The following is a 21,082-nucleotide window of genomic DNA, read 5'->3' on the forward strand; positions in this document are numbered from 1 at the left end:
TCTCATAAGATCACCAAGAAGGCTGAAGATGCAAGCTTATAAAATGGCATGAACAATGGAAGAGGCAGAACAAGTCTGGTGAAAACATTATAGCTTCTGTATCTTTATTCCAGATGCTGCAGCTTCCAACCCAGAACTACACTGACCTAGAACCTGGATGTTGCTTGAAACACTATTTTTTACCTCTGTCAGAAAGAATTTTCTGCTGGCCATGTTTCTTTGCATAACTATGCCCTAATTCAAATTCCAGAGGGAATGAATCCGATTGGCTGAACCCAAGTCAAATACTGACATCCTATCAGAAAGATAAGCTGGGAAAGTGAGTGTTATAGGTTCAGGAATGTGTCTCCAAAGTTCTTATGTTGAAGTCCTAACTCCCAGTTGTATCATAATGTGACTGTATTTGGAGAGAGGGTCTTTAAGGAAGCAAACAAATTAAAATGAGATTGTTAGAGTAAGCCCTAATCCAATAGGACTGTTATCCTTATAAAGAAAGGAAATTTGGACACAAACAGGTACAGATGAAAGACAATGTGAAGACACAGGGAGAAGACCATCTGCAAGCTAAGGAAAGATACCTTAGAAGAAACCAACCCTATTTCTACTTTGATGTCAGACTTCTACCCCCCAGAATGGTAAGAAATTTTAATTTCTGTTGTTTAAACATGGGGAGATTCTCCAAACATAGGATGGCAATTCGAATGCTGGAAAACTGAAAGGAAAAGAGCAACACTGCATGGATATGCCATAAAATAATTAATATCCTGTTACCATATGTTTAGACTTTTTCCAATTTTAAGAAATTCCAAGAAGGAGAAGATGTTTATGCACAAATTGTTTGAAGAAGGTTATCAACTTGTGTTTAATTTGTTTTTAAAAGTTGTGTGTCACATATACCCTTATTAGTGCAGAATAGTATCATAGATGAAACATACCTTATATGCATTTCTTTGATATGGTGACATTTGACTAATCCGGATATCCACCTATCACTGGTTATGTGGAGTTCTTTTGTCTGCTCAGATATTTTGCCCATTTTTTATTGTTAATCAGCTTTTTACTGATATGAAAGAGATATTTATATATTAAACTGTTATTTTGTTTTTATTTTTGTTTTTCAGATCAACATAAAGCGTCTTCATGTAAAAATAATTTGCTCTTAGTTTTAATTGTAGCCACATGTATCAGTAGTTTCCTTTATAATTACTTCCTTACTTTTGTATTTGATGAAGACTATACTAAAATAATGCATGCTTTCCTTCCTTTTTGAAATGCCACCAACAGTAATTCCTCCACAGCTTTGGAAAGTAATGGAGGAATTAATTCACTTTTCCCAGTCACTGGCATGAAGAGAATGGATTTAGACTTGAAAAGAGAGAAGCTACTTGTCTCAACCACATTAACCAGTGGCAGCTTCTGTCCCTGCAGGAGTTTATCTTTCAGCTGTCCTACATAAGACTTAATTAAGATCACACAAACATCTGGTGTTAGTGAATACAAACAGATAATTTACTAACTAGAATTACTTTTTAAAAGTAGCTTTCTCTCCAGACTGAAAAAGAGAATCACCATGGGCAGCTTATAAAAATACCAATGTCAGGGCCCTATCTCCAAGGATAGGAATTTAATTGTTGTGGGGCAAGGCTCAGGCATCATTATTTTTTTTTTTAACTTCTCAAGTAATTTTTGTATATGGTTAACATTGAGAACCACCATTTTAAAGCAATTTAAGAGGAAAAAAAAGAATTAACTTCAGAAACTAGGAAAAGTTGTAATCATATCTCTTCTAAATAAGTGGAAAAATAGACTATATTCATGGATAATAATATCATTCTCTAGATGATATTAATTCTCTCTAAACTGATAAATAGACTCAGTGTAATCTTAATTAAGAGCTGAGCAGAATTATTAATAAAACTTGACAAGCACAGTCTTGTCAAGTTTTATGGGAGAGAAAAGGACTCAAAGTAACTCGTTAACCTGGGAAATTCCTCTCCTCCTTCAGATTCCCCAGGCTAATGATCAACTATAATAATGAATATGGTATAGCAAATCATCATATTGCATATCTTAAACTTATGAATGTTGTATGTCAATAATATCTTAATAAAGCTGGAGAAAATAAAATGGGTGACAATTGGCAAGGAGAAGACAATTGGTAGATAAAATAAAGAAAACAATACGTAACTAAAACACTGATATATAAATAGAAGTCTCATGTCAGATTGCTAGGGTTAGAACCCAGAAAGGTTACCATCTGTATGGAAAAAAATTGAAAAAATATAAAAACATCCCCATATCATACAATAAACAGAAATTACTTCCAGATGATAAAGGACATAAATGTCAAATGAACTTTAGCAATTTTAGAAGAAAAGACAGGTGAATATTTTATGATGTTACATTAAGAAGACATTTCTTAAATGCCTTAGAAAGTGCTAATCATAATAAGATGATCATTTTCTAAAGTAAACAACATACTTTAAAAAATGACAGAAAACATGAGCAAGTATTTCCAGAAGGGGGAGTTCATATGGCAGATAATATGAAAAGATCTTTGATTTTATTAATAATTTGGAAATATATTCCAAGATTAAAAGTGGAAATCAGGGGTGCCTGGATGGCTCAGTGGGTTAAAGCCTCTGCCTTCAGCTCAGGTCATGATCCCAGAGTCCTGGGATCAAGCCCCAAAATGGGCTTTCTGCTCAGCAGGGAGCCTGCTTCCCTTCCTCTCTCTGCCTGCCTCTCTGCCTACTTGTGATCTCTGTCTATCAAATAAATAAATAAATAATCTTTAAAAAAAATTAAAGTGGAAATCACGCTTGATTAGAAAATGTCAAGAAATCTAAAGATTTCAAGTTTTGGATGTCTCATATTTGCTGATGGAAATGTAAATTTGTTAACCCCTTGGACGTTAGTATAGCATTGTATTTTTTTCTATTATCTTATGACTGCAATTTTATTCCTTGATACAGAGTAAAGAGAAAAATCCCTATCTGTGCTTCAGGATACATACACAAGATTATTTATAGAAAAGGGATTTATAGTATCAGTATCCTGAAAACACTTCAAAATTGCCTATTAATAGTAAAATATACAAAGAAATTGTGTACTCACCCAAAAGAATATTATGCACCAGTATATATAAAAAGTAGTTACTTGCCACAACATTCATGATTGGAATGTTTACATTGACTGAAAAGCACAAGTCCCAGGAGACTATATAAAGCATGATCCTGTTAATATAGCTCAAAAACAAACAAAGGTAAACAATATGTTGTTAGGCACATAAATCTTGGTAATCAAACTAAATATAAAAAAGAAAGGAATGACCAACACAACTGTGAGGATGGTAGTTACTTCATGAGGAGGTAAAGAGATGACACTTGGATTGATGTAAGGATATTGGTTATGTTTTAGTTTTGAGGTGGGTTAGGGTGTCCATATAGAAATGAATTGCATAAACCAACAAGAAAGCTATGCAATGATGATTGATTATGAACCAGGGACCATGATTAATACAATTCCGTGTGTCTACCTAAGTTAAGAAATAATCCATAAATTCAGTGCATTTTCTAATATCGCTTTTAAGATCTTAATGACAACTGAGAGGATATTAAAACCATTGGCATTTTTATTTGTATACGCACTAGGATTCAGAATGGCAGTTAGTTTAGATGCATCTGTATCTGTTGAAAGGAGAAGGTATTTCCATTTTGCTAGACACATCCTTTAAGATAGTGTTTGTTGAAAGTAGCAGAATACCCATGTATAAGTTGTTGAAAATGTGAAACTTTTATAACTTGAAAATTCCAGTGGTAATTAAGGCTCAGAATCTGTGTATTGGATTTCTCCTCCAAGTCTCTGTAATTCTTTCAGCAATATCTTTCTCTGTTTGTTTAGCTAGTGGCATTTAAGCATGAAATGTCTGTTGTCTCAATGTCCCCTCCCTGACCACTTCTCTTTGGCCTTTTACTCAGCTTTCCTGAATCTGCCCCACACCCACCAACATCAACATTTACAACCAAGCAATAAACCTCATGACATCCTCATTCCCCCTCCATGATCGTTCACAACTTCTTGTTGACCCAGTTACGTTCAAATTAGCCAACAAGTGTACTTCCTGCAGGCCCAAAGCCTTATCACCCTTAGTTTCCAGAATAGGTTGCTACCTACAACTGTTCTGCCTCTCTTTCTTTGCATTCAGCTGGAAAACCCCACTTTGAGGTTTTAGGTGCTTTCTGTTTAGCCCCCTGAGTGTGCTTGCCTTCTTCTTCTAGGACCTGTGAGTATAAATCCATCTCTGTCACTTGCATAGAACTTCCTACACTGGTACTCGGTGTCTGCACCAGATCAGTCATAAAATAATTATCTAATGAATTAAGAGATCCTAATACTTACAAAGCAGCTAGTTTTATGCTCAGATATTCTTTTTTTTTCTTTTTTTTTAAAGAGTAGCATCCACACCCAATGCCATCCAAAAGAGTCCCCAAGCCATAAATTAAAGTCCCTGGCAGAAAATACACAAACTCTGCAGTATATATGGCCATGTTTATGCCAGTTTCTGTGGCCAATGGAAAGGAGTCATACTAGATTTACTTAAATCAATCCCTTGAGTCAAGGATTGGATGAAAGATAGCGAGCCCATGCAACATGAACAGCTGGTGATATATTAGGAGAGAGAATAGGGGAAATATATGCCAGGAAGGAAACCAAAGTATCCATTGCACTTGGTTAGAAATTAATGGGAAATTAACTATTCTTTTTAAAAATACCAAATAAAGGGATGCCTGGCTCGTTCAGTTGGTAAAGCATGTGACTCTTGATCTCGAGATTGTAAATTTGAGCCCCAAAATGGGTGTAGCGATTACTTAAAAATAAAAATCTTTTTAAAAATACCAAGTAGAAACATTTATAACAAATTTTTCATACATGGGTGTCATAGTCTTCATTCTTCAGGAATCCCTTCTTTAGCAATATCATGGAATCCTGATTACTGGCTCTCTTTTTTATTTACTATTCTGAGGCAGTGAACTTGAGTACCAGAACCAGCATTTCAAGCCAGCAAAGTAGTAATTATGCAATTTACTTTCACTAGCCAAATGTGATGGAATTCAAAAAGCCTCTCTTACCTACGATGTTTTAATAATACTAATTTTTTAAACCATAAAACTAAGTACACCGTGTTTAAGAAGACAATTCATTAGCCTTACAGACGAGTTTGTAATAAAAACCCTCTCTGCAAGTGGGAAAGGAAACGAATCTTATAGCCTTACATTCCAGATTTCGGTGGAATTTTTCCTGTCACAAATTATTTCCCGTTACTCGATCCTCACAAATTAATGTTTTCTAACTGCTTTAAATTTTGGACAAATTATTGCTTTATACTGAAATAATCACACTTATGAACGCCATCTGCATGAAGCGGGATGGTCCGTGATGTGGCCGTGGGTACCATTATGTTGTAAGTGGTTACTGTTGAAGGTTAACTCTTGATGCTTTGAATCGTAAAATGATAGTGTACCACTTCTCCAAGGTTCTATTTTTAGGATAGACAGGCAACAGTAATAGAAATGAAATGAAATGAAAAAAAAAATGTCTGTGCAAACATTTCAATGTTATTCTGTACTATCACACCACACCCTTCATAGTCTGTGTGGTGGGCAGAATAAGAACCCCGAAGATTCCTATGACCTAATCTCTGGAGTCTATGCACATATCGCCTTGCACAGGAGAAGGGATTTTAGGTAAAAGGGATTTTAGGCATAAATTCAGGACCTTGAGATGAGGAGATGATCTGGATCATCTGGATGGGCCTAATGTAATCACATGGGCCCTTAAAAAGAGAGACTCTTGTCTGGTTGTGATCGGAGGGTGATCTCTGCAGAAGAAGAATTAAAAAAATAAAACCTTGGTGGCCTTGAAGATGGAGGAAGATGGTCCCTGAGCAAGGAATGTGGGCAGCTTCTAGAAGCTGGCAAAGGGAAGGCAATTGATTTTCCTCTAGAGCTTCCAGAAAGAATGCAACCCTGCCAACACCTTGATTTTAGCCCAGCGAGCTCCATGCCAGACTTCTGGCCCCCAAAACTGTAAGATAATAAATATGTGTTGTTTTAAGCCACTCATTTTGTGGTGATCTGTTTCTGCAGCGATACAAAATTAATCCAGCTGACCAATGCCAGAGCCTCTGAAGTATATTCAAATTTTTAAAATAAATCAAAATTACTTCCCATTTAAGTGAGGGTTTACAGGCTTATTGTAAATTTGTTTTTTTATTCCTCTCTAAATTCCTGATTCTTTAGTTAGAAAAGAGATAGGATTCTCTTTTAAAAGATTTACCCTTTTTGAATCCTTTTATTTCTCAATGTAACAAAATTAATCATAACTGAGTAATTTTGAAATGCTCTTTCCATAGTTCCTCCTGAGTTTGACTATAGCATCTGATTCAGTTTTTCTACCATAAATTTTTCAGTCTACCCCCTCTGAGGTAAAAGAGACTTCTAAAAAGTATGAGTCAGCAGGCAAAGATGAACCATGGTCCTGACCTGTACCTTTCACTGATTTTCCATATGAGGGAAAGAACAGTCCTAAAATCACAACTAAGTTAGTCTGTAGAATCTGCTCCAACCAGCTGATGAAAGTGAGAGAGGTTCCACCTGTACTGAAGCTGATGTCGACCACGACTCCAGCCATGGATGCCCTGAGGTTGCTGTCACCTGCCGAAGGCCGCACCCCATCCCCTTGGCTCCCACTTCATGTCTGCATTACCCACCTCACCCGCAAGCTTGGTTTACCGTGATGTCTGTGCCCAGCCTTGCCCTAAACACTTTGTTTGCTATTTCCAGCCTGTTTAGACTTCCTTCTAGAAAACATATACAGAAGGGTGCAGGTGTCCGCACACTTCTGCATAACTTAGCCTGGGTGTGTAGATAGCTGTTTACAGGAGCCCATCTACTGTGGGGTAACGTGCAATTCTAACGCCTACCAGACTGGAGGCAGCTTTTGTATCCTTAGACTCTGTAAGAGCTGGGGTTTCCTTCTTATACATAATAACGCAACCAAACATATGCATATTTATGTTCCCATCCCACCACAGAGCAACTGGAAGAAAAACACACAGAGACCACATACAAGTCCATATAAACCTTGCTCTGGAGAGAGAGGAAATAAATATTGATGCTACCCAGTCAGCCTGGTAATCACCTGTATCAGGGCAGAAGGGATAAACCTGCCTGAGTATGATTCGATTCATAAAAAAATAAATAATTTTCTCCAGTAAAGTAGCATTGCTAGGTTTTTCTGACTATATAAATAATACAGTACACTTGTAAATAACTAGCACAATGTATAAAGTTAAGAGATAACCGAGTTTTTTAAAAATCACAGAATCTCATCCCTGAGGTAACCACCGTGCCCAGTTTGCTGATCATATACCGTTCCATGCCCAGGCACATGCAATTTCACACAAATGAGTAAATGAGACATTAAGATCTCCACCGTTTCTATTATGCAAGTTTTTCAATTTTTAAATTCAGTTTGTTGTTATTGTTTTGACTTCCTACTTCATCTTTCCTTTCTGATTTTTTAACTTTCTCCACTAAGACGTAGCCCTAGGTATGCATGTTTGCCTATCCACGTGTCTGGATGTGTGTGTGTATGTACATGTGTGTTTCTTCATTTTTATTTTTTAAGTTAAAAGTGGGGATTCAGAGGAGGTAGGACATTTACTTTAGAAAACACTTCAATAAATTTTCAAACTGCAAAGTTTAGCCCCACGTCTAGCATAGATTGAGGGAGGGTCGTAGCTCCACCTAGAGAAAGGTGATTTCGGGGAGATTTAGTGGCTTTCAGCTAGAGAAGAAACGGTTGTCTTCTGGTCTAAAAAGGTCATGATAGGGGCACCGGGGTGGCTTAGTCAGTTAAGCGTCTGCCTTTCCTCAGGTCCTATTCCGGGGGTCCTGGGATGGAGCCCTACATCGGGTTCCCTGCTCTCTGCTGCTTCTCTGTTTGCACCTCCCCCTTGCTCATGTTCCCCCGCCCTTTCTCTCTCTCTCGCAAATAAACAAAAGTTTTCTTTAATTAAGTTAAATTAAAAAGTCATGATATCCCAGATTCCAGAAGGATTACATGGGAAGGAGGCATGACTAATGAGCACTTCCTCATGACAGGGCCAGCCAATGGACTAAGACAACTCGTAATTTGTAATTTACCTTGTTGCCTATAGTGTGTTGTGTTGTGACTCTGTTTTATCATCTACACTCTTCAGTGAAAATCTACTATACTGTGAAGGTCCATGTGACATTAGGGGGAGAGAAGGACTAAGGGTCCCACACAATAAGGAAACATAGAAAAGCAAACAGGAGAAGACCATAGTGAGGTTGCACCTGAAAATGCCACAGAGGCAGAAAATCTGAGTGACTAGAAGAAACGGCCTCAGAGAATCCTTAGCAATGTTGGAAAAGGATTGTCACTGCTGAACATGGGACGGGGATGGAATTTGAATCCTAAAAGAAAATGTAACCATGAGAACTCTAGGCAGATAATTTAGATCATAATTTCTTTAGTGTCAGTTTTCCTATGTAAAACTACAAGCCAAATATTTTTAATACTTTGAGTACCTATTGATAAGTTACTCTTCAAATTATACTACCATGAAGTGTGTATGTAAATTCCTGTTTTTTTCATACCCAGTACAAAACGGGGTCTTCTTCTTGTTATTAATTTGGTAGGTAAAAATATTACATATGCTAGTAGATTAAACTTGCAGTTCTTTGACTCCTAATGAGGTTGAGAATCTTTGAATTTTTTTTTCTATTGTGTATTTAGATGTGCTAATACAAAATTCAATCATTTGATAATATCCACCTAATCCACATATCTAACCTAAAGTAACATTGTAATAAAAAGACATTTTAATAAGGACCAAACCCATATTATATAATGAGAACTATATTTGCCTTAAGACACAACTAGCTTAAACCTACTTATCTGTAACAGTTGATAAATGACTTTCCAAAAAGCAGTCAGCTTTCTATTAGTTCCTCATGAGTATATGTTGGAAAGTTGGAAGCCTTGGATTATCTCTGTTCTGGTCAAGTTGGAATTTCTCTTCTCATATGTCACATAGTGCCCCCCTTCATTTCTGCATTTGAAGAAGGGATAAGAGAAACTGAACTCTGCCCCATTTGCTAGAAAGAAAGTCTTCCTAGTTAGGATTTGGGCCAAAAGATGGCTTTGCCACTGCTCCAAAACATCAAACAACTGTTCTCCAACAACTATGCCCCTTATATATAGGACGTATTAGTTTGCTAGAGCTACTATCACAAAATAGCACAAACTGGGTGGCTTAAACAACAGAAATTTATTACTCACAGTTCTGGATGCTGGAAGTCTAAGCTCAAAGTGCTGGTAGGGTTGGTTTCTGGTGAGATCTTTCTTCCTGGGTTCCGGAGAGTCAACTCACTGTGTCCTCACATGGTCTTTGCTCTGTCAATGTACATTACTGTTATCTCTTCTTCTTATAAGGACACGAGTCCTGTTGGATTAGGGGCCCACCCTTATGACCTCTTTTAATCTTAATTACCTTCTTAAAGGTCCCATTTCTAAGCAGTCACATTGGGGTTATAGCAATATATCAATTTTGGAGTGACACATTCAGCCCATAACATGGGAGTTCAAGTTTTACTTTTATGTCCTATCCTATAACATTTGGGCTGAGCTATATAGCAGCATACTGTTCAAAGAGATACAAAGTGGGTTCCATTGTCCCAGTTACAGTGTAGAAGTGGCACTTCTGTTTTTCAGAGGGAAATGAACAATTTCATATTGAAGTGTAAATCAATGGGATAAATTAACATCTAATTCAGGATTGAGCCATAAAATACTAGAAGAAATAGGTGTGCAGGTGGTAAATAAAAGGCTGTATGATAGTTATTAAGCAGAATCGGAATCACTATTAAAAACATCACCCCACTATCCCAAAGCCAAGCATTTTCAATGTTAAAACTAAAATTGAAAATGGTTTAAAAGATTGGGCCGATGTTAATATATTGGTGTACCAACCATCAGCAAGCATTGCACCCGGGAGATTTCCTTTTAGTTCTTCTGCCATTTATACAAGTCTCCTCCTCCTGATTCTTTTTGTTAATGAGTTAGGGGCTTTCGAGCTGCAAAGCAGCTTTGAAGTTACATTTCTTCTTAGAAGCACAGACTTTATCCAGAGATTTCTGACTAAATCCTCTTAGACAATATGGTGCTCAGAGCTTTTGTTTTATATAGCCGTTCCCTGATGTGATGAGTGAACTCAGGGCCAGAGCAAACTAACTGAGTGCTTAAAACCCCTCCTAGTGCAACCAGACACCACCAGGTATTACAGGAAAGTAGGGAGAAAGAGTTCCCCTCCTCTGAGAAGGAATCATCCTTACCAGCCCTATTCCATTAGAAAGTATCCCAACAACATACATCAGTATATGTTATTTATATATCTTTATTTTTCCCCTTTGAATACCATTTACCACCTCAGAGGACTCTTCTAGAAAAATAAACATCAATAAATTGTTCTCGTTATCTCTGAGCTTCTTTAAATATTGAGTGCGCCTTTTATTTTACTATTTAAAATAAGAATTGATTTGGTATTTCAAAGCCATCTGAGCACTTTCTGCAAAGGTCTCGTATGTTATCTTTTTGTTTTATGAACTTTTAAGATCTCTAGACAATTCCAGAGTCTTTGAGTTAGGTTCCTCAGCATGACTTTGGCTGCTGCCAAAAGGAAAACTAAATCATTACATATTGGCCTGAGAGGGCTGACTCTTACACACAGGCCATTTCAAGGAGGATTTCTAATCTGATATAATATTAGTGGCATAGATTCCTATATAATTTGTTCTCTAAGGGTAAAGCGACGCTTTTTGTGCCCTTTTGAAATACCATTAAAGAAAGAAATAAAATACCTCGTAATCCTAATTGGGAATGCCATGGATTTTATTAAATTTCTAACTCCAGATGCTGTTTTCTGTTGTTAATAATGTGTGGTCCTACCACCATGCTGCAGAGAAGTGACCCATTTCACAGATATCCTGGGACCATGATACATAGAATGGAAATGAGCCAGAGCCCAGCCCCTACTGTCTGCCAACAATTCCATCTCTGATTTTGAGAGGACCAGCCTATGCCCTGTGAAGTGGACGATCTTTCTTCAAAATAAGTTATGCTTTGGCTGAACCTCTTTTTTAACTTTTTAGCAAAGATTGCACCTTGTAAATTAGCTTTTGCCCTAAAGTCATGTCAGGTCATCTTGGGTTTTCTGCATACTTGGGAAGACAACTCATACCAAAACTATCTTTAAATCCCCACTAGGTTTTTCAAGGTAGGGTATGTCATCCCTGGGGAACTGGCCAAATGTTTATTGGGCACTCCTGAAAACTGTTCTTCCCCCAATTTATGAAACAGTAGATATCCAAACGGGTTCTGCTGTGCATGATCATCAAATAGCTTAAAATATGGTAGTGAAAAACAGGTGAAGGGCACCTGGGTGGCTCAGTGGGTTAAAGCCTCTGCCTTCAGCTCAGGTCATGATCTCAGGGTCCTGGGATCGAGCCCCGCATCGGGCTCTCTGCTCAGCAGGGAGCCTGCTTACTCTTCTCTCTCTGCCTGCCTCTCTGCCTACTTGTGATCTCTGTCTGTCAAATAAATAAATAAAATCTTTAAAAAAAAAAAAGAAGGAAAGAAAAACAAGTGAATAATGAATATGCAGATCATAGAGTATTTCTACAGCAAAGAAACTATTCTGTATTACACCCACAATCATGGATCCATGCTATAGGAGAGGGGATTCTTTTTCCACTATACTCTGGGTTCCTACCTGGAGCTCTGCAAATTAGACTGACAAAAGACAAATTAATAGGGAAAAACAAACCAAATTTTATTCATGCATGCATCATGCATACGCATAGGAGAGCTCAGTCTTAAGGGACTCAAAGGTTAGAATTTGGGGAGAGGTGACAGAGCAAAGAAAAAGCTTTTAGGCTTCCAAGGGCAGCAAACTATGAGAAGGTAAATATGCAGGGAAACAAATGGAGATAAGGTCTAATGGGTAAGATTTTTATGCAGATTAGTCTGGTGTCCTCTCTGGGGCAATGAGAGTCTAGAACTGTCTCCTGTAATTAAGACTGTCCTACCTTCCTTTTTTTTTTTTTTTTTTTTTTTTTTTTTTTTTTTTTTAACATTCTGCAGAGTAGTTTATTTGATATTTGGGTAGAGAAAATATGTAACACAATCTGCTCCTCAAATTCCTGAAAAAAATATTTTTTGCATTGTTCAGTAAAACGTAAGCTTCTTATAATGGCTCACGTTCTAGAGCCAAACACTAAGAAGTCTAGTAAGTATTCCATGTGACTTACTGTATATACTGCTGATTTGCATAATGCAATATGAGAAAGTGATAAGTAACTCTTACAGTAATACAGTCCAAAGAGGATCTCCAGGACACACAGCGTGCTGCTACTGGCATCTTCTTGATGGCTCTGCCCAAACAGTGCAGTACCTCTGGATGGGGGTGAAGTTCTCTATTTCTCATCAGTTGTTGTGGTGGGATTTTGCCATTGGTCGTGCCCTGCCCCAGTGTCTCTGGATGGGTCAAGGGGTTGCAGTAATGGAAGAAAAGGCCATTTCAGGACTGTGTGAACAGTGACTATGGTTACTATGGTTCCATCTGCCCTTTCTGTGTTCCTGACACAGAGCTCCTAAACCCCTTGGCACTACCTAAGTAATAGAAGTGTCTTTTGATACTGATGATGAGGCCCCTTTTCTTATACTGAGTTTATTCTAATGTGATAATGTAGGGTAGGACCCATTGATAACTTCAAAATGGGACTGGAGATCAGAAAAAGCAAATTGTAAGAAGGTTGGAACTCTCAGCAACTCCTCTCCCCATCTCTGGTGAAGGGAGGGGGGCTAGAGATTGAGTTCCACAAACACTTGAACAATGAGATTGAGAGAACTTTCCAGTTGGTGAGCACATTAAAGTGCTGGTGGAGGGGAGCGCCCACAGAGGGCATAGAAACTGTGCCACACCACACCCCCACACCTTGCCCTAGGCAGCTTTTCCATTTGGCTGTTCCAGAGCTGCATCCTTATAATAAACCAGTAAATGTCAGTTAAGTGTTTTTCGTGAGTTCTGTATGCTATTCTAGCAAACGATAAAACCTGAGGAGGAGGTGGTGGTGGGAACACCTGATTCATCGCCTGTCAGTCAGTGATACCAGTGTCCCTGATCTTATGACTGGCATCTGAAGTGGAGGCAGTCCCGTGGGACCAAGCCCTAGAATATGTGGGTCTGATGGGAACGTATATCATGTCAGAATAGCCTTGAATTGTAGGACACCCACTTGCTGTTGGAGGATTTGAGAATCTCACAGCAGGTAATGCAATTGAGAAGTGCTCAATAAAGTAAAATTTTACATACACATTAAATACAACACTGATCTCACCATCATTTACTTTTGCAGAATCAAAAACACAGAGAAGAAAGGCTCTTCATGTTCTATGAAGACCCCTAAATCAAGATGGAGAACAAACTACAAATCAAGGCAGCCATATTTAGGTATGTAGAACACAGTTAGACAAGTATTCTGTCTTTCTTGAATCCAACCTAGACTTTCTCAAGTATTGGCTTTCAAAGACTATAGCTAGACTGCTCAGTTGTCTTGATGGTAACCGAAAGGATATAGGGCCATATTCTCAACATCTTCCAATGCTTTCTCTTACAGTAGTGGGCTCATAGGAATACCTTATATGCAAAGTACTCTTCATATGCAAGCACTTTCATATCCATTATTTCATTTGATTTTACTTACTTACTACCAGTCCTGCTCCTGCATTTTGAATGTCATCAATCAAATTCAGAACTCTAGGTGGAACTCAAAAAGGAATTCCTTTCTCTTTCTGGTGTTACATTGTCTGAGTAGCACACATACACACATGAACCAGATGGGTGGTCCCATTCATTCCTCTGATTTTTCTGCTGAGCCCTTGCAAAACTGAAATTGTAATTTAAGAGGCATATTGCATAGCTTCAGAAAAGCGCCACAGAACATATTTCAAGCTCTATTTGCTCTCAGATTTTTAGCCCAAAGTGGAATGCAAATTTTCCTTAGTATTCCCTCTACTTATGACTCAAAAAATAAATTCAGAAAGGTCTCTGTAGATGACCAATGATAAAAGCTATTATTACTATAGATGGTTGAAGTAAAGAAGAAAGGAAATATTCTTGATTATTCTAAAAACTTCAAAAGGGAGGAAAGAAAGGGAGAGTCATTTTTAGATTACTAAGGAATCAAATAACACACTTCTAGGACTAATTCAGTAAAAATGAAATTTAAATAGAACAAGACTATGAAATCTTCACATAGAAAGGAAATCATTGCTAAATTTTCCTCCCTCTCTATTAGTAGAGAACCTCTCTAATAATAGCCCCATGTCTGACATAAGGAAAATGTTGGTGAGAGGTGTCATTGAGCTGTGGAATCTATTCCTTCAGATAAGCAAGTGTTTATCTTGAAGAGAACAAATGCCAGAGAATCCAAGTTTCCAGCCAACTTCGGAGGTCTCATTACCAAATCCTCTGTGTCTTGGGTTCCCACGAATTTACATATCTTACCAAAAAAAACAGGCAAAGTAGCAAGCAAATTACATTTGTTATCAATGGAAATTCATTCAAATCATTCAAAACATATATAATAGGAAAAAGCCCAAAACTTAAGTTTTAAGAGTAGTTTCAAGTACCCAAAAAAGTTATCCAATCCACTGATACTCGTCAGCATTGAGACAAATTCTCCATCTCAAAAGCTGTGAAGAGGCTGAAGAAACTTCAAGAAAAGTAGCAACTTCCAACATCAGAGACCTGAGATTCTCTTCTGAAATGATGGTGGAAAAGTTGTGTTCGTGGAGTCCTTCCAGGTTCAAATCCCAACTTTGCTGCCCATAGTCTTGAATACCTAATTGATAATTGAATTCCATTTAGTGGATGAAATGAGAAAATACAAGTTTATAAAATACTAATCAGCTGAATAATATTAATACCAAGGGGAGGGAAAAGAATTCGTGTTCATTCAGCCATGCTCAGGAACCAGTCACCTGCCTTAGATAGCTAAAATAGAATACCATAGACAGGGCAGTTATACACAACAGAAATTTATTTCTCACAGTTCTGCAGTCTCAGAAGTCCAAGATCAAGCTGCTACACATGCCATGTCTGGTGAAAGCCCACTTCCTGGTCTGTAGGTGGCTGTCTCCCAGCTATGTCTTCACTGAAAAGAGAGGATGAGACAACTCTCTCAGGTCTCTGCTACAGAGGCATTAATCCCATCCAGGGGAGCTCTACCCATACGACTTCATCACCTCCCCAAACCCCCACCTCCTTGCACCGCTACATTAAGAGTGAGAATGTCAACATAAGAATGTGAGGGGACCCAAACATTCAGTCCAGATCATCAACTATCTAAACTAAGCATGGGTAGGAGACATGAGGTGACATGCAGAACAATCTTGAACATGCATGTAACCAAATATCTACCAAGTGCCTACTCCATGTCAGGTACCATGCTACGAGGAGGGTACACAAAAACAAACAAGGTATTCTTGTCTGCAAGGTGCTCACCATCCAGTGGGACATTTAATGTCATAAGACAGGTTTTTCAGAATTTCTTTTATGGGGTCTTTTTCGACACTCTACTCAAATGTTTGGAAAATACTATATTAAAAGTAATAGCTATTTAATATGCCAGGCATTCTTCTATGTTTTATGTACATCAACTCTTTTAATCCTCAGATCACTTAATGAAGTGATGTTATTATTATCTTCATTGTGTAAACAAGCAGACAGAGAGGTTAAGTAGGGTGCTGAAGGTCACACAGCAGGGTGTTTCAGTACTTTGCCTTGTGAATTTCTGAGAAAGATGAGAGTATGAAGGTTTCCTAATGTTTTTGACCCTGGAAATTTCTTTTCCTCTCAAGGAGCATTTCAGAGGGCCAGTGTTTTAAAGGCAGTATCTGGGGAAATTTAATGGAGCAAATTAGAAAGAAAGAATATAATTTTATTTATAGTTAATATTTAATAATTAATAATAAATATTTAGTATTTAATAGCCACGCTGGAGACATGGCTTGCTTCAGCCATTTTGAGAAAGTTTCAATCCCAAGACACTCCCTACACTACCTAGTCTTTGTGCCCAGTTGCCATACCGTCACTGCCTACAGGCTTGAGACTACAGATGGTGAACAGACAGGATTTACGAAGCAGGAGCTCAAGCCTGGAATTTCAGCGCACCAGTAGCTTCATGGAGATCTGGATCATTATTGAGTCATAACTAAGAGGAGGAAAAGAAATCTGACAAGCTTTTTCCTAACAAGATCAAAGAGATTATGATGAATTGTGAAAATACAGCCTTATTTTTCAGGTTGTTAATTTGTCTTCGTGCTGCTTCCCAGAGAAGCAGCTGAGGAAGGGCTCTTTCACAGAGGAAGGGGAACAAGTAGTTGACAGTGTCCTCCAGGCTGAACGGTTTCACCTCAAGGAGCAAATAAGGCTTTGCTGGATTTGCAAGTGACACGGTGCAAAGGGGAAAAGGAACTTTTTAAAAATTTATTTGGAACTTGAGTTTTTAGCATCACAGTTACAAGCCACTGTGGGGTTTGTTAAGTAGAATAGGATAGGACACAGGAAATCAAGTGTCACCTGCCCTCAGCATTCAACCCAGTGAATAATGCTTCGATTTGAATCTTCTTTATCCTCCCAAATACGCTAAAAAAATTCAGTGACAATGGTCAGACTGTTCATTACCTTGAACAGATTTAAGCAGCTCCTTTTGTGCTTCATATGTTCCTACTACACTTCTTAATAATGCTAAATTTTACAACAGTGCACTATGATTAGTGTAGTCCTTTTCCTGTACAACAGTTTAATAGAGGTCAAATTTGAGAAGGTTTTTTTTTCTTTAGAAAATATTCTGAACGCATGAGCTATCTCCAACCAAGAATCATAGAACCACAATAGTAATTAATATTCATAGGTTCTGGTACTGTTTACAAAATAGAGATGTGAGGAGGTTAATAATGTTGATGGCGGGCAGATGAGAGGCCTTCTGCCTGACGATTCCATTCTCTCAAAGGAATATGAGGAAAGGTCATTAGCAGGTAGCACAGGGAGAGATGACGTGCCCATCCGAGATCTGTGACCAGAAGTATAAAGTAAAAATAATCAGCAAGGGTGTGTATTTTTCTTTGGGGACATTTGTCTCAGAGAACAAGCATGAAGAATGCAGGAATTTTTTTTAACCAGACTAGGGACTTTTCCATGAGCATTTGCAGAAGGGACATAAATGCAGGGCAGTGGTGTTACGTAGACAATAGAATCTGATTTGATTTTTAAAAAAAAGACAGAGAACTGGGATTAGATGGCTAGAGAGAGACAGTGGTGTATTTAATGGACAGGATGTCTTACAAGGTCAAGGGTGCAACCATGAGAGTCCACAGCTTGAACTGATGGAGGACTGAATCTTTGACCTTTCAAGTAAATTATCTCTACTTCCCCCCACAAGACTGAAGGAGATTTATCATACCCATTCTACAGATGGGGAAAATGAAGCTCAGAGAATTTCAATGTCTGGTACAAGATCACAGAGTGAATAACAACAGAAGCTGGACTGAATCCAAGTCTTCTGGTTTCAAAGCCTGAACTCACAACCCAAAACCAAGACTATTTTCTAAGAAGATGTTTCCCGGCATCCCTACTACATGTTTTGTTCTGTGCTTTCAAGAAGAATGCCTTCGGGGTGCCTGAGTGGCTCAGTGGGTTAAGCCTCTGCCTTCAGCTCAGGTCATGATCCCAGGGTCCTGGGATGGAGCCCCACCCACATCAGGCTCTCTGCTCGGCAGGGACCCTGCTTCCCCCTCTTTCTCTGCCTGCCTCTCTGCCTGCTTGTGATCTCTCTCTCTGTCAAATAATGAGTAAAATCTTTAAAAAAAAAAAAAAAAAGAAGAAGAAGAAGAAGAAGAATGCCTTCTCTGGAAGGAGTCATCAAAAGAAAAAGAAAAAGAGCAACAAAATATTGGATGGTAAGGCAGCACGGGATGAAAATTGTATCTGCAAATATGTGAAAAGAAAACTGAGGGACACCCAAGACTTTAAAAAAAGCATTTTGAGTGCACCCTCAGAAGGAACCCGGTGTTCAACTGTATGCCCTTCTACAAAGTAGCAGGAAAGAGGAACAAAGCTGGGTTATAGGTAATGATAAGTCAGTGCCGTTCTTGGCATGTATCCCTGGACCTCTCAGTTTAGGGGTCTGAGTTTCAAATTGCTTCGGTTCCTTACGGTTACCAGGCACCCTTGAGAATGCATGTGACAGGCATCTGAGCAGAAGCACGTGTCATTCCTGCCCATCAAAAGAGATAATAGCTAGGGTACAGAAGGGATTTCACTGAAGGAAAACAAGGTCTATTTCTATTTAACATCTCTTGGGAAGGAAGAAAATTTCAGGTAAACAATTTCTATGTAGATTGTGAATCTTGCCCAACTAGACAGATCTTGGCAAATAAATATAACAACGGATAGAGCACACAAATAAGCCAGCAAAGCTTTACAATCCGTTCAATGCCTTTATTTTATGGATGCAAAGTTTTATTTATTTATGCCCTACCTTATTTTTCAGTAGAAGTTCTGAGGTATAAGAACTCTTACTGTAAATATGGGAAAATATAAATAAGGTTGCAAAACCAGAACCAGGGAAAGCATCCATATGAGTAGAAAATAAAGATAAGTCAGAAAAAAAGGAAGTATAAATATATAGGCTAAGGGAGTCACCTTCATTGTGATCATTGATCTGCAAATGTGTTTTAATTTAAGCTTCCTGATAGTCAGTGTTGGGAATGGGGGAGTCAGCTAAGCAATTCCTTTAACAACTAATATTTATTCTTTAAAACAGTTTTCACATCTCTGAAGTCAGAGTTCTTCCCGTGACTTTCTTTCTCTAATCTCTCGTAATACAGGTGCAAACCCCTCAGCTCAGCCTGCAGGTGGTCCCTATCTGACCTCACCAGAGGACCCAGGGCCACCCCCAAAAGCAAAGGGACAGCAAAGTGTCCTTGCTCAATAGCCACCTTGAGAGTTGCTCTGACTGGTTGATCCCATAATTATCTCTATTTTGTTTGTGTTGTTATCAGTGTTGGCGTAGTTACTTAGTTTGTGGACCACCTTTCCTAACACATGGGTCTTCTGGTTTTGGGGTCACCCACCTGGTTCGTACATGGCCCTAGATTATATACTGATGCCTAGGTTTGAGCCCCACATGTATCCACCACAACCTCCTTTGGTCTTCTCATATGTCTTTGTACCTCTGCCAGGAGAGCCCCGATGATGGTTCGAAGGCTTCTCACCTAACCCGTACAATTTAAGCTGAGTGGATTTCAAATATACCCTCACACTGAATCTAAATATCAGTGAGAAACCTCCAGATTAACAGTATCAAAAGAGGCTTGGCGAAGGACCAAAGTCCTCAACAGAAACAAGTAAAACATGATAAAAGAGCTCGGCCACGCCTGTGCCTTTCTTTCCTCCTAAATCAGAGGCCATACATTGTTGTTGTGTTATTAAATATATTGATCTTATTTGTGCTGTCTATAACACGGGCAGGTAGAAGACATTTGCAATCAAATCTGGCACAGTGCCCAGCAGAACATTTCGTACGCAGGCACGAGACGTATTTCAGATGATGAAAACGTAAGAAGGGTGAGAATAATTTGGAAACCCTTCAGAGGAAATCAACAAAGATGGCTATCAAACAGTTGAAAAGTGATCTACACTTAAGGAAAGGTTCATAGAGCTAGGCTATTTCGCTTGCAGGAGAGGCAGTTAGCTGCAGCATAATAATAAATCCACACTTGCGTGCTATCTGTTATACAGAAGATCATAAACCGCTATTTTTCAACCTCAGCTGATTACAGAACAAGGAGGAAAGCACCTACGTGGCAAATCAGAAATTTCAGCTCCAGGCAGGCAGACATTTCCTTTGCAAATCACAGTTTTAATAACCGGATTTGATCTTTGTAGGAGAAAAATTGCCATTTCTCTTCTAGATTTTTTTTAAATAGAACAACAGCCACACATGTCCCAAATACCTCCTTTTTAAAACAAAAATGCTTATTGCTCACCAGCTGTGATATTCTTTCAATTTCTTTTTATTTTTTACATATATAAGCATTTAGTGTAATATCAGACACCTGCCTGGGAATCTAGAGGCGCTCTGTACATTTGATTCTGTGCCTGGAACCAGTTGGGTCTGACTCCCGCACTTCACAGTAGTGAGAGTATCCAGAAAGAGCACCTCATATCTCGTCTTTTCAGCAGTCTGCTGAAATCTTGCAAATTATCCATTTCCCAGTCATAAATGTGCTAGCACCCGGAAACTGAACCTCCTATGAACCCATGTTATTTCTTAAGGTTGTTTTAGATAGATTTGGTTACTAATTTTTAATGGAGCGGGGACACATTGTGTCACAGGATATAAACAATTTCTCCTCCTACATAAATCACTCCTCCTCTGTTCCACAGAGTAGCCCTTGCAACAGCTGGTAACTGAGGATGGCTGTTTACTTTAGACTTTGTTCTCAAGTAGATAAGAATTGTCAAGCTGAGGAAATATACATGGACATGTACATATATGTGTATTTCTGTGCCTGTCTTATGTATGAGGACATCTCAGACCCAAGGCATAAAATCTCCATGATTTAGGCTTCATTTCAGTATTTAAGAATATAAAAAGGTCCATTTGCTTGGATTTTGCTTTGCTCAGTTAAAGCAGAATTTATGTAATACCATTAAGCCTCGGTATTGACATTTGGTGGCATTCAAGATGTTATTTACACTCAGTGTACTGAACGTCCCTGCAACTGTTTGCATTAGGTTCAAGTCTCCAGCTCCCTGTTTGGTGAGGTTCACCTGACATAGTTTAGCCCCATAAAGATCCCTGAAAGAGGCTCTTCTTCAACTCCATAGAAAGCCATGCATGTGAAGCACAGAATGTATAAGCCA

At 38.5% G+C, this 21,082-nt stretch overlaps 1 long non-coding RNA gene across 2 annotated transcripts in view; it reads left to right on the top strand.

Annotated features, from left to right (window-relative positions):
- Positions 1-500: 500 nt before the first annotated feature.
- Positions 501-21,082, top strand: part of LOC125095867 (uncharacterized) — a 53,702-nt gene continuing 33,120 nt past the window's right edge. For both annotated transcript variants that reach the window (XR_007125975.1, XR_007125976.1), the window contains exons 1-2: positions 501-635; positions 13,506-13,600. This is a non-coding gene — a long non-coding RNA (uncharacterized LOC125095867). The remainder of the gene's footprint in view (positions 636-13,505; positions 13,601-21,082) is intronic.

The sequence above is a fragment of the Lutra lutra genome, chromosome 3, assembly GCF_902655055.1.
Source record: "Lutra lutra chromosome 3, mLutLut1.2, whole genome shotgun sequence".
Classification (NCBI taxonomy): domain Eukaryota; kingdom Metazoa; phylum Chordata; class Mammalia; order Carnivora; family Mustelidae; genus Lutra; species Lutra lutra.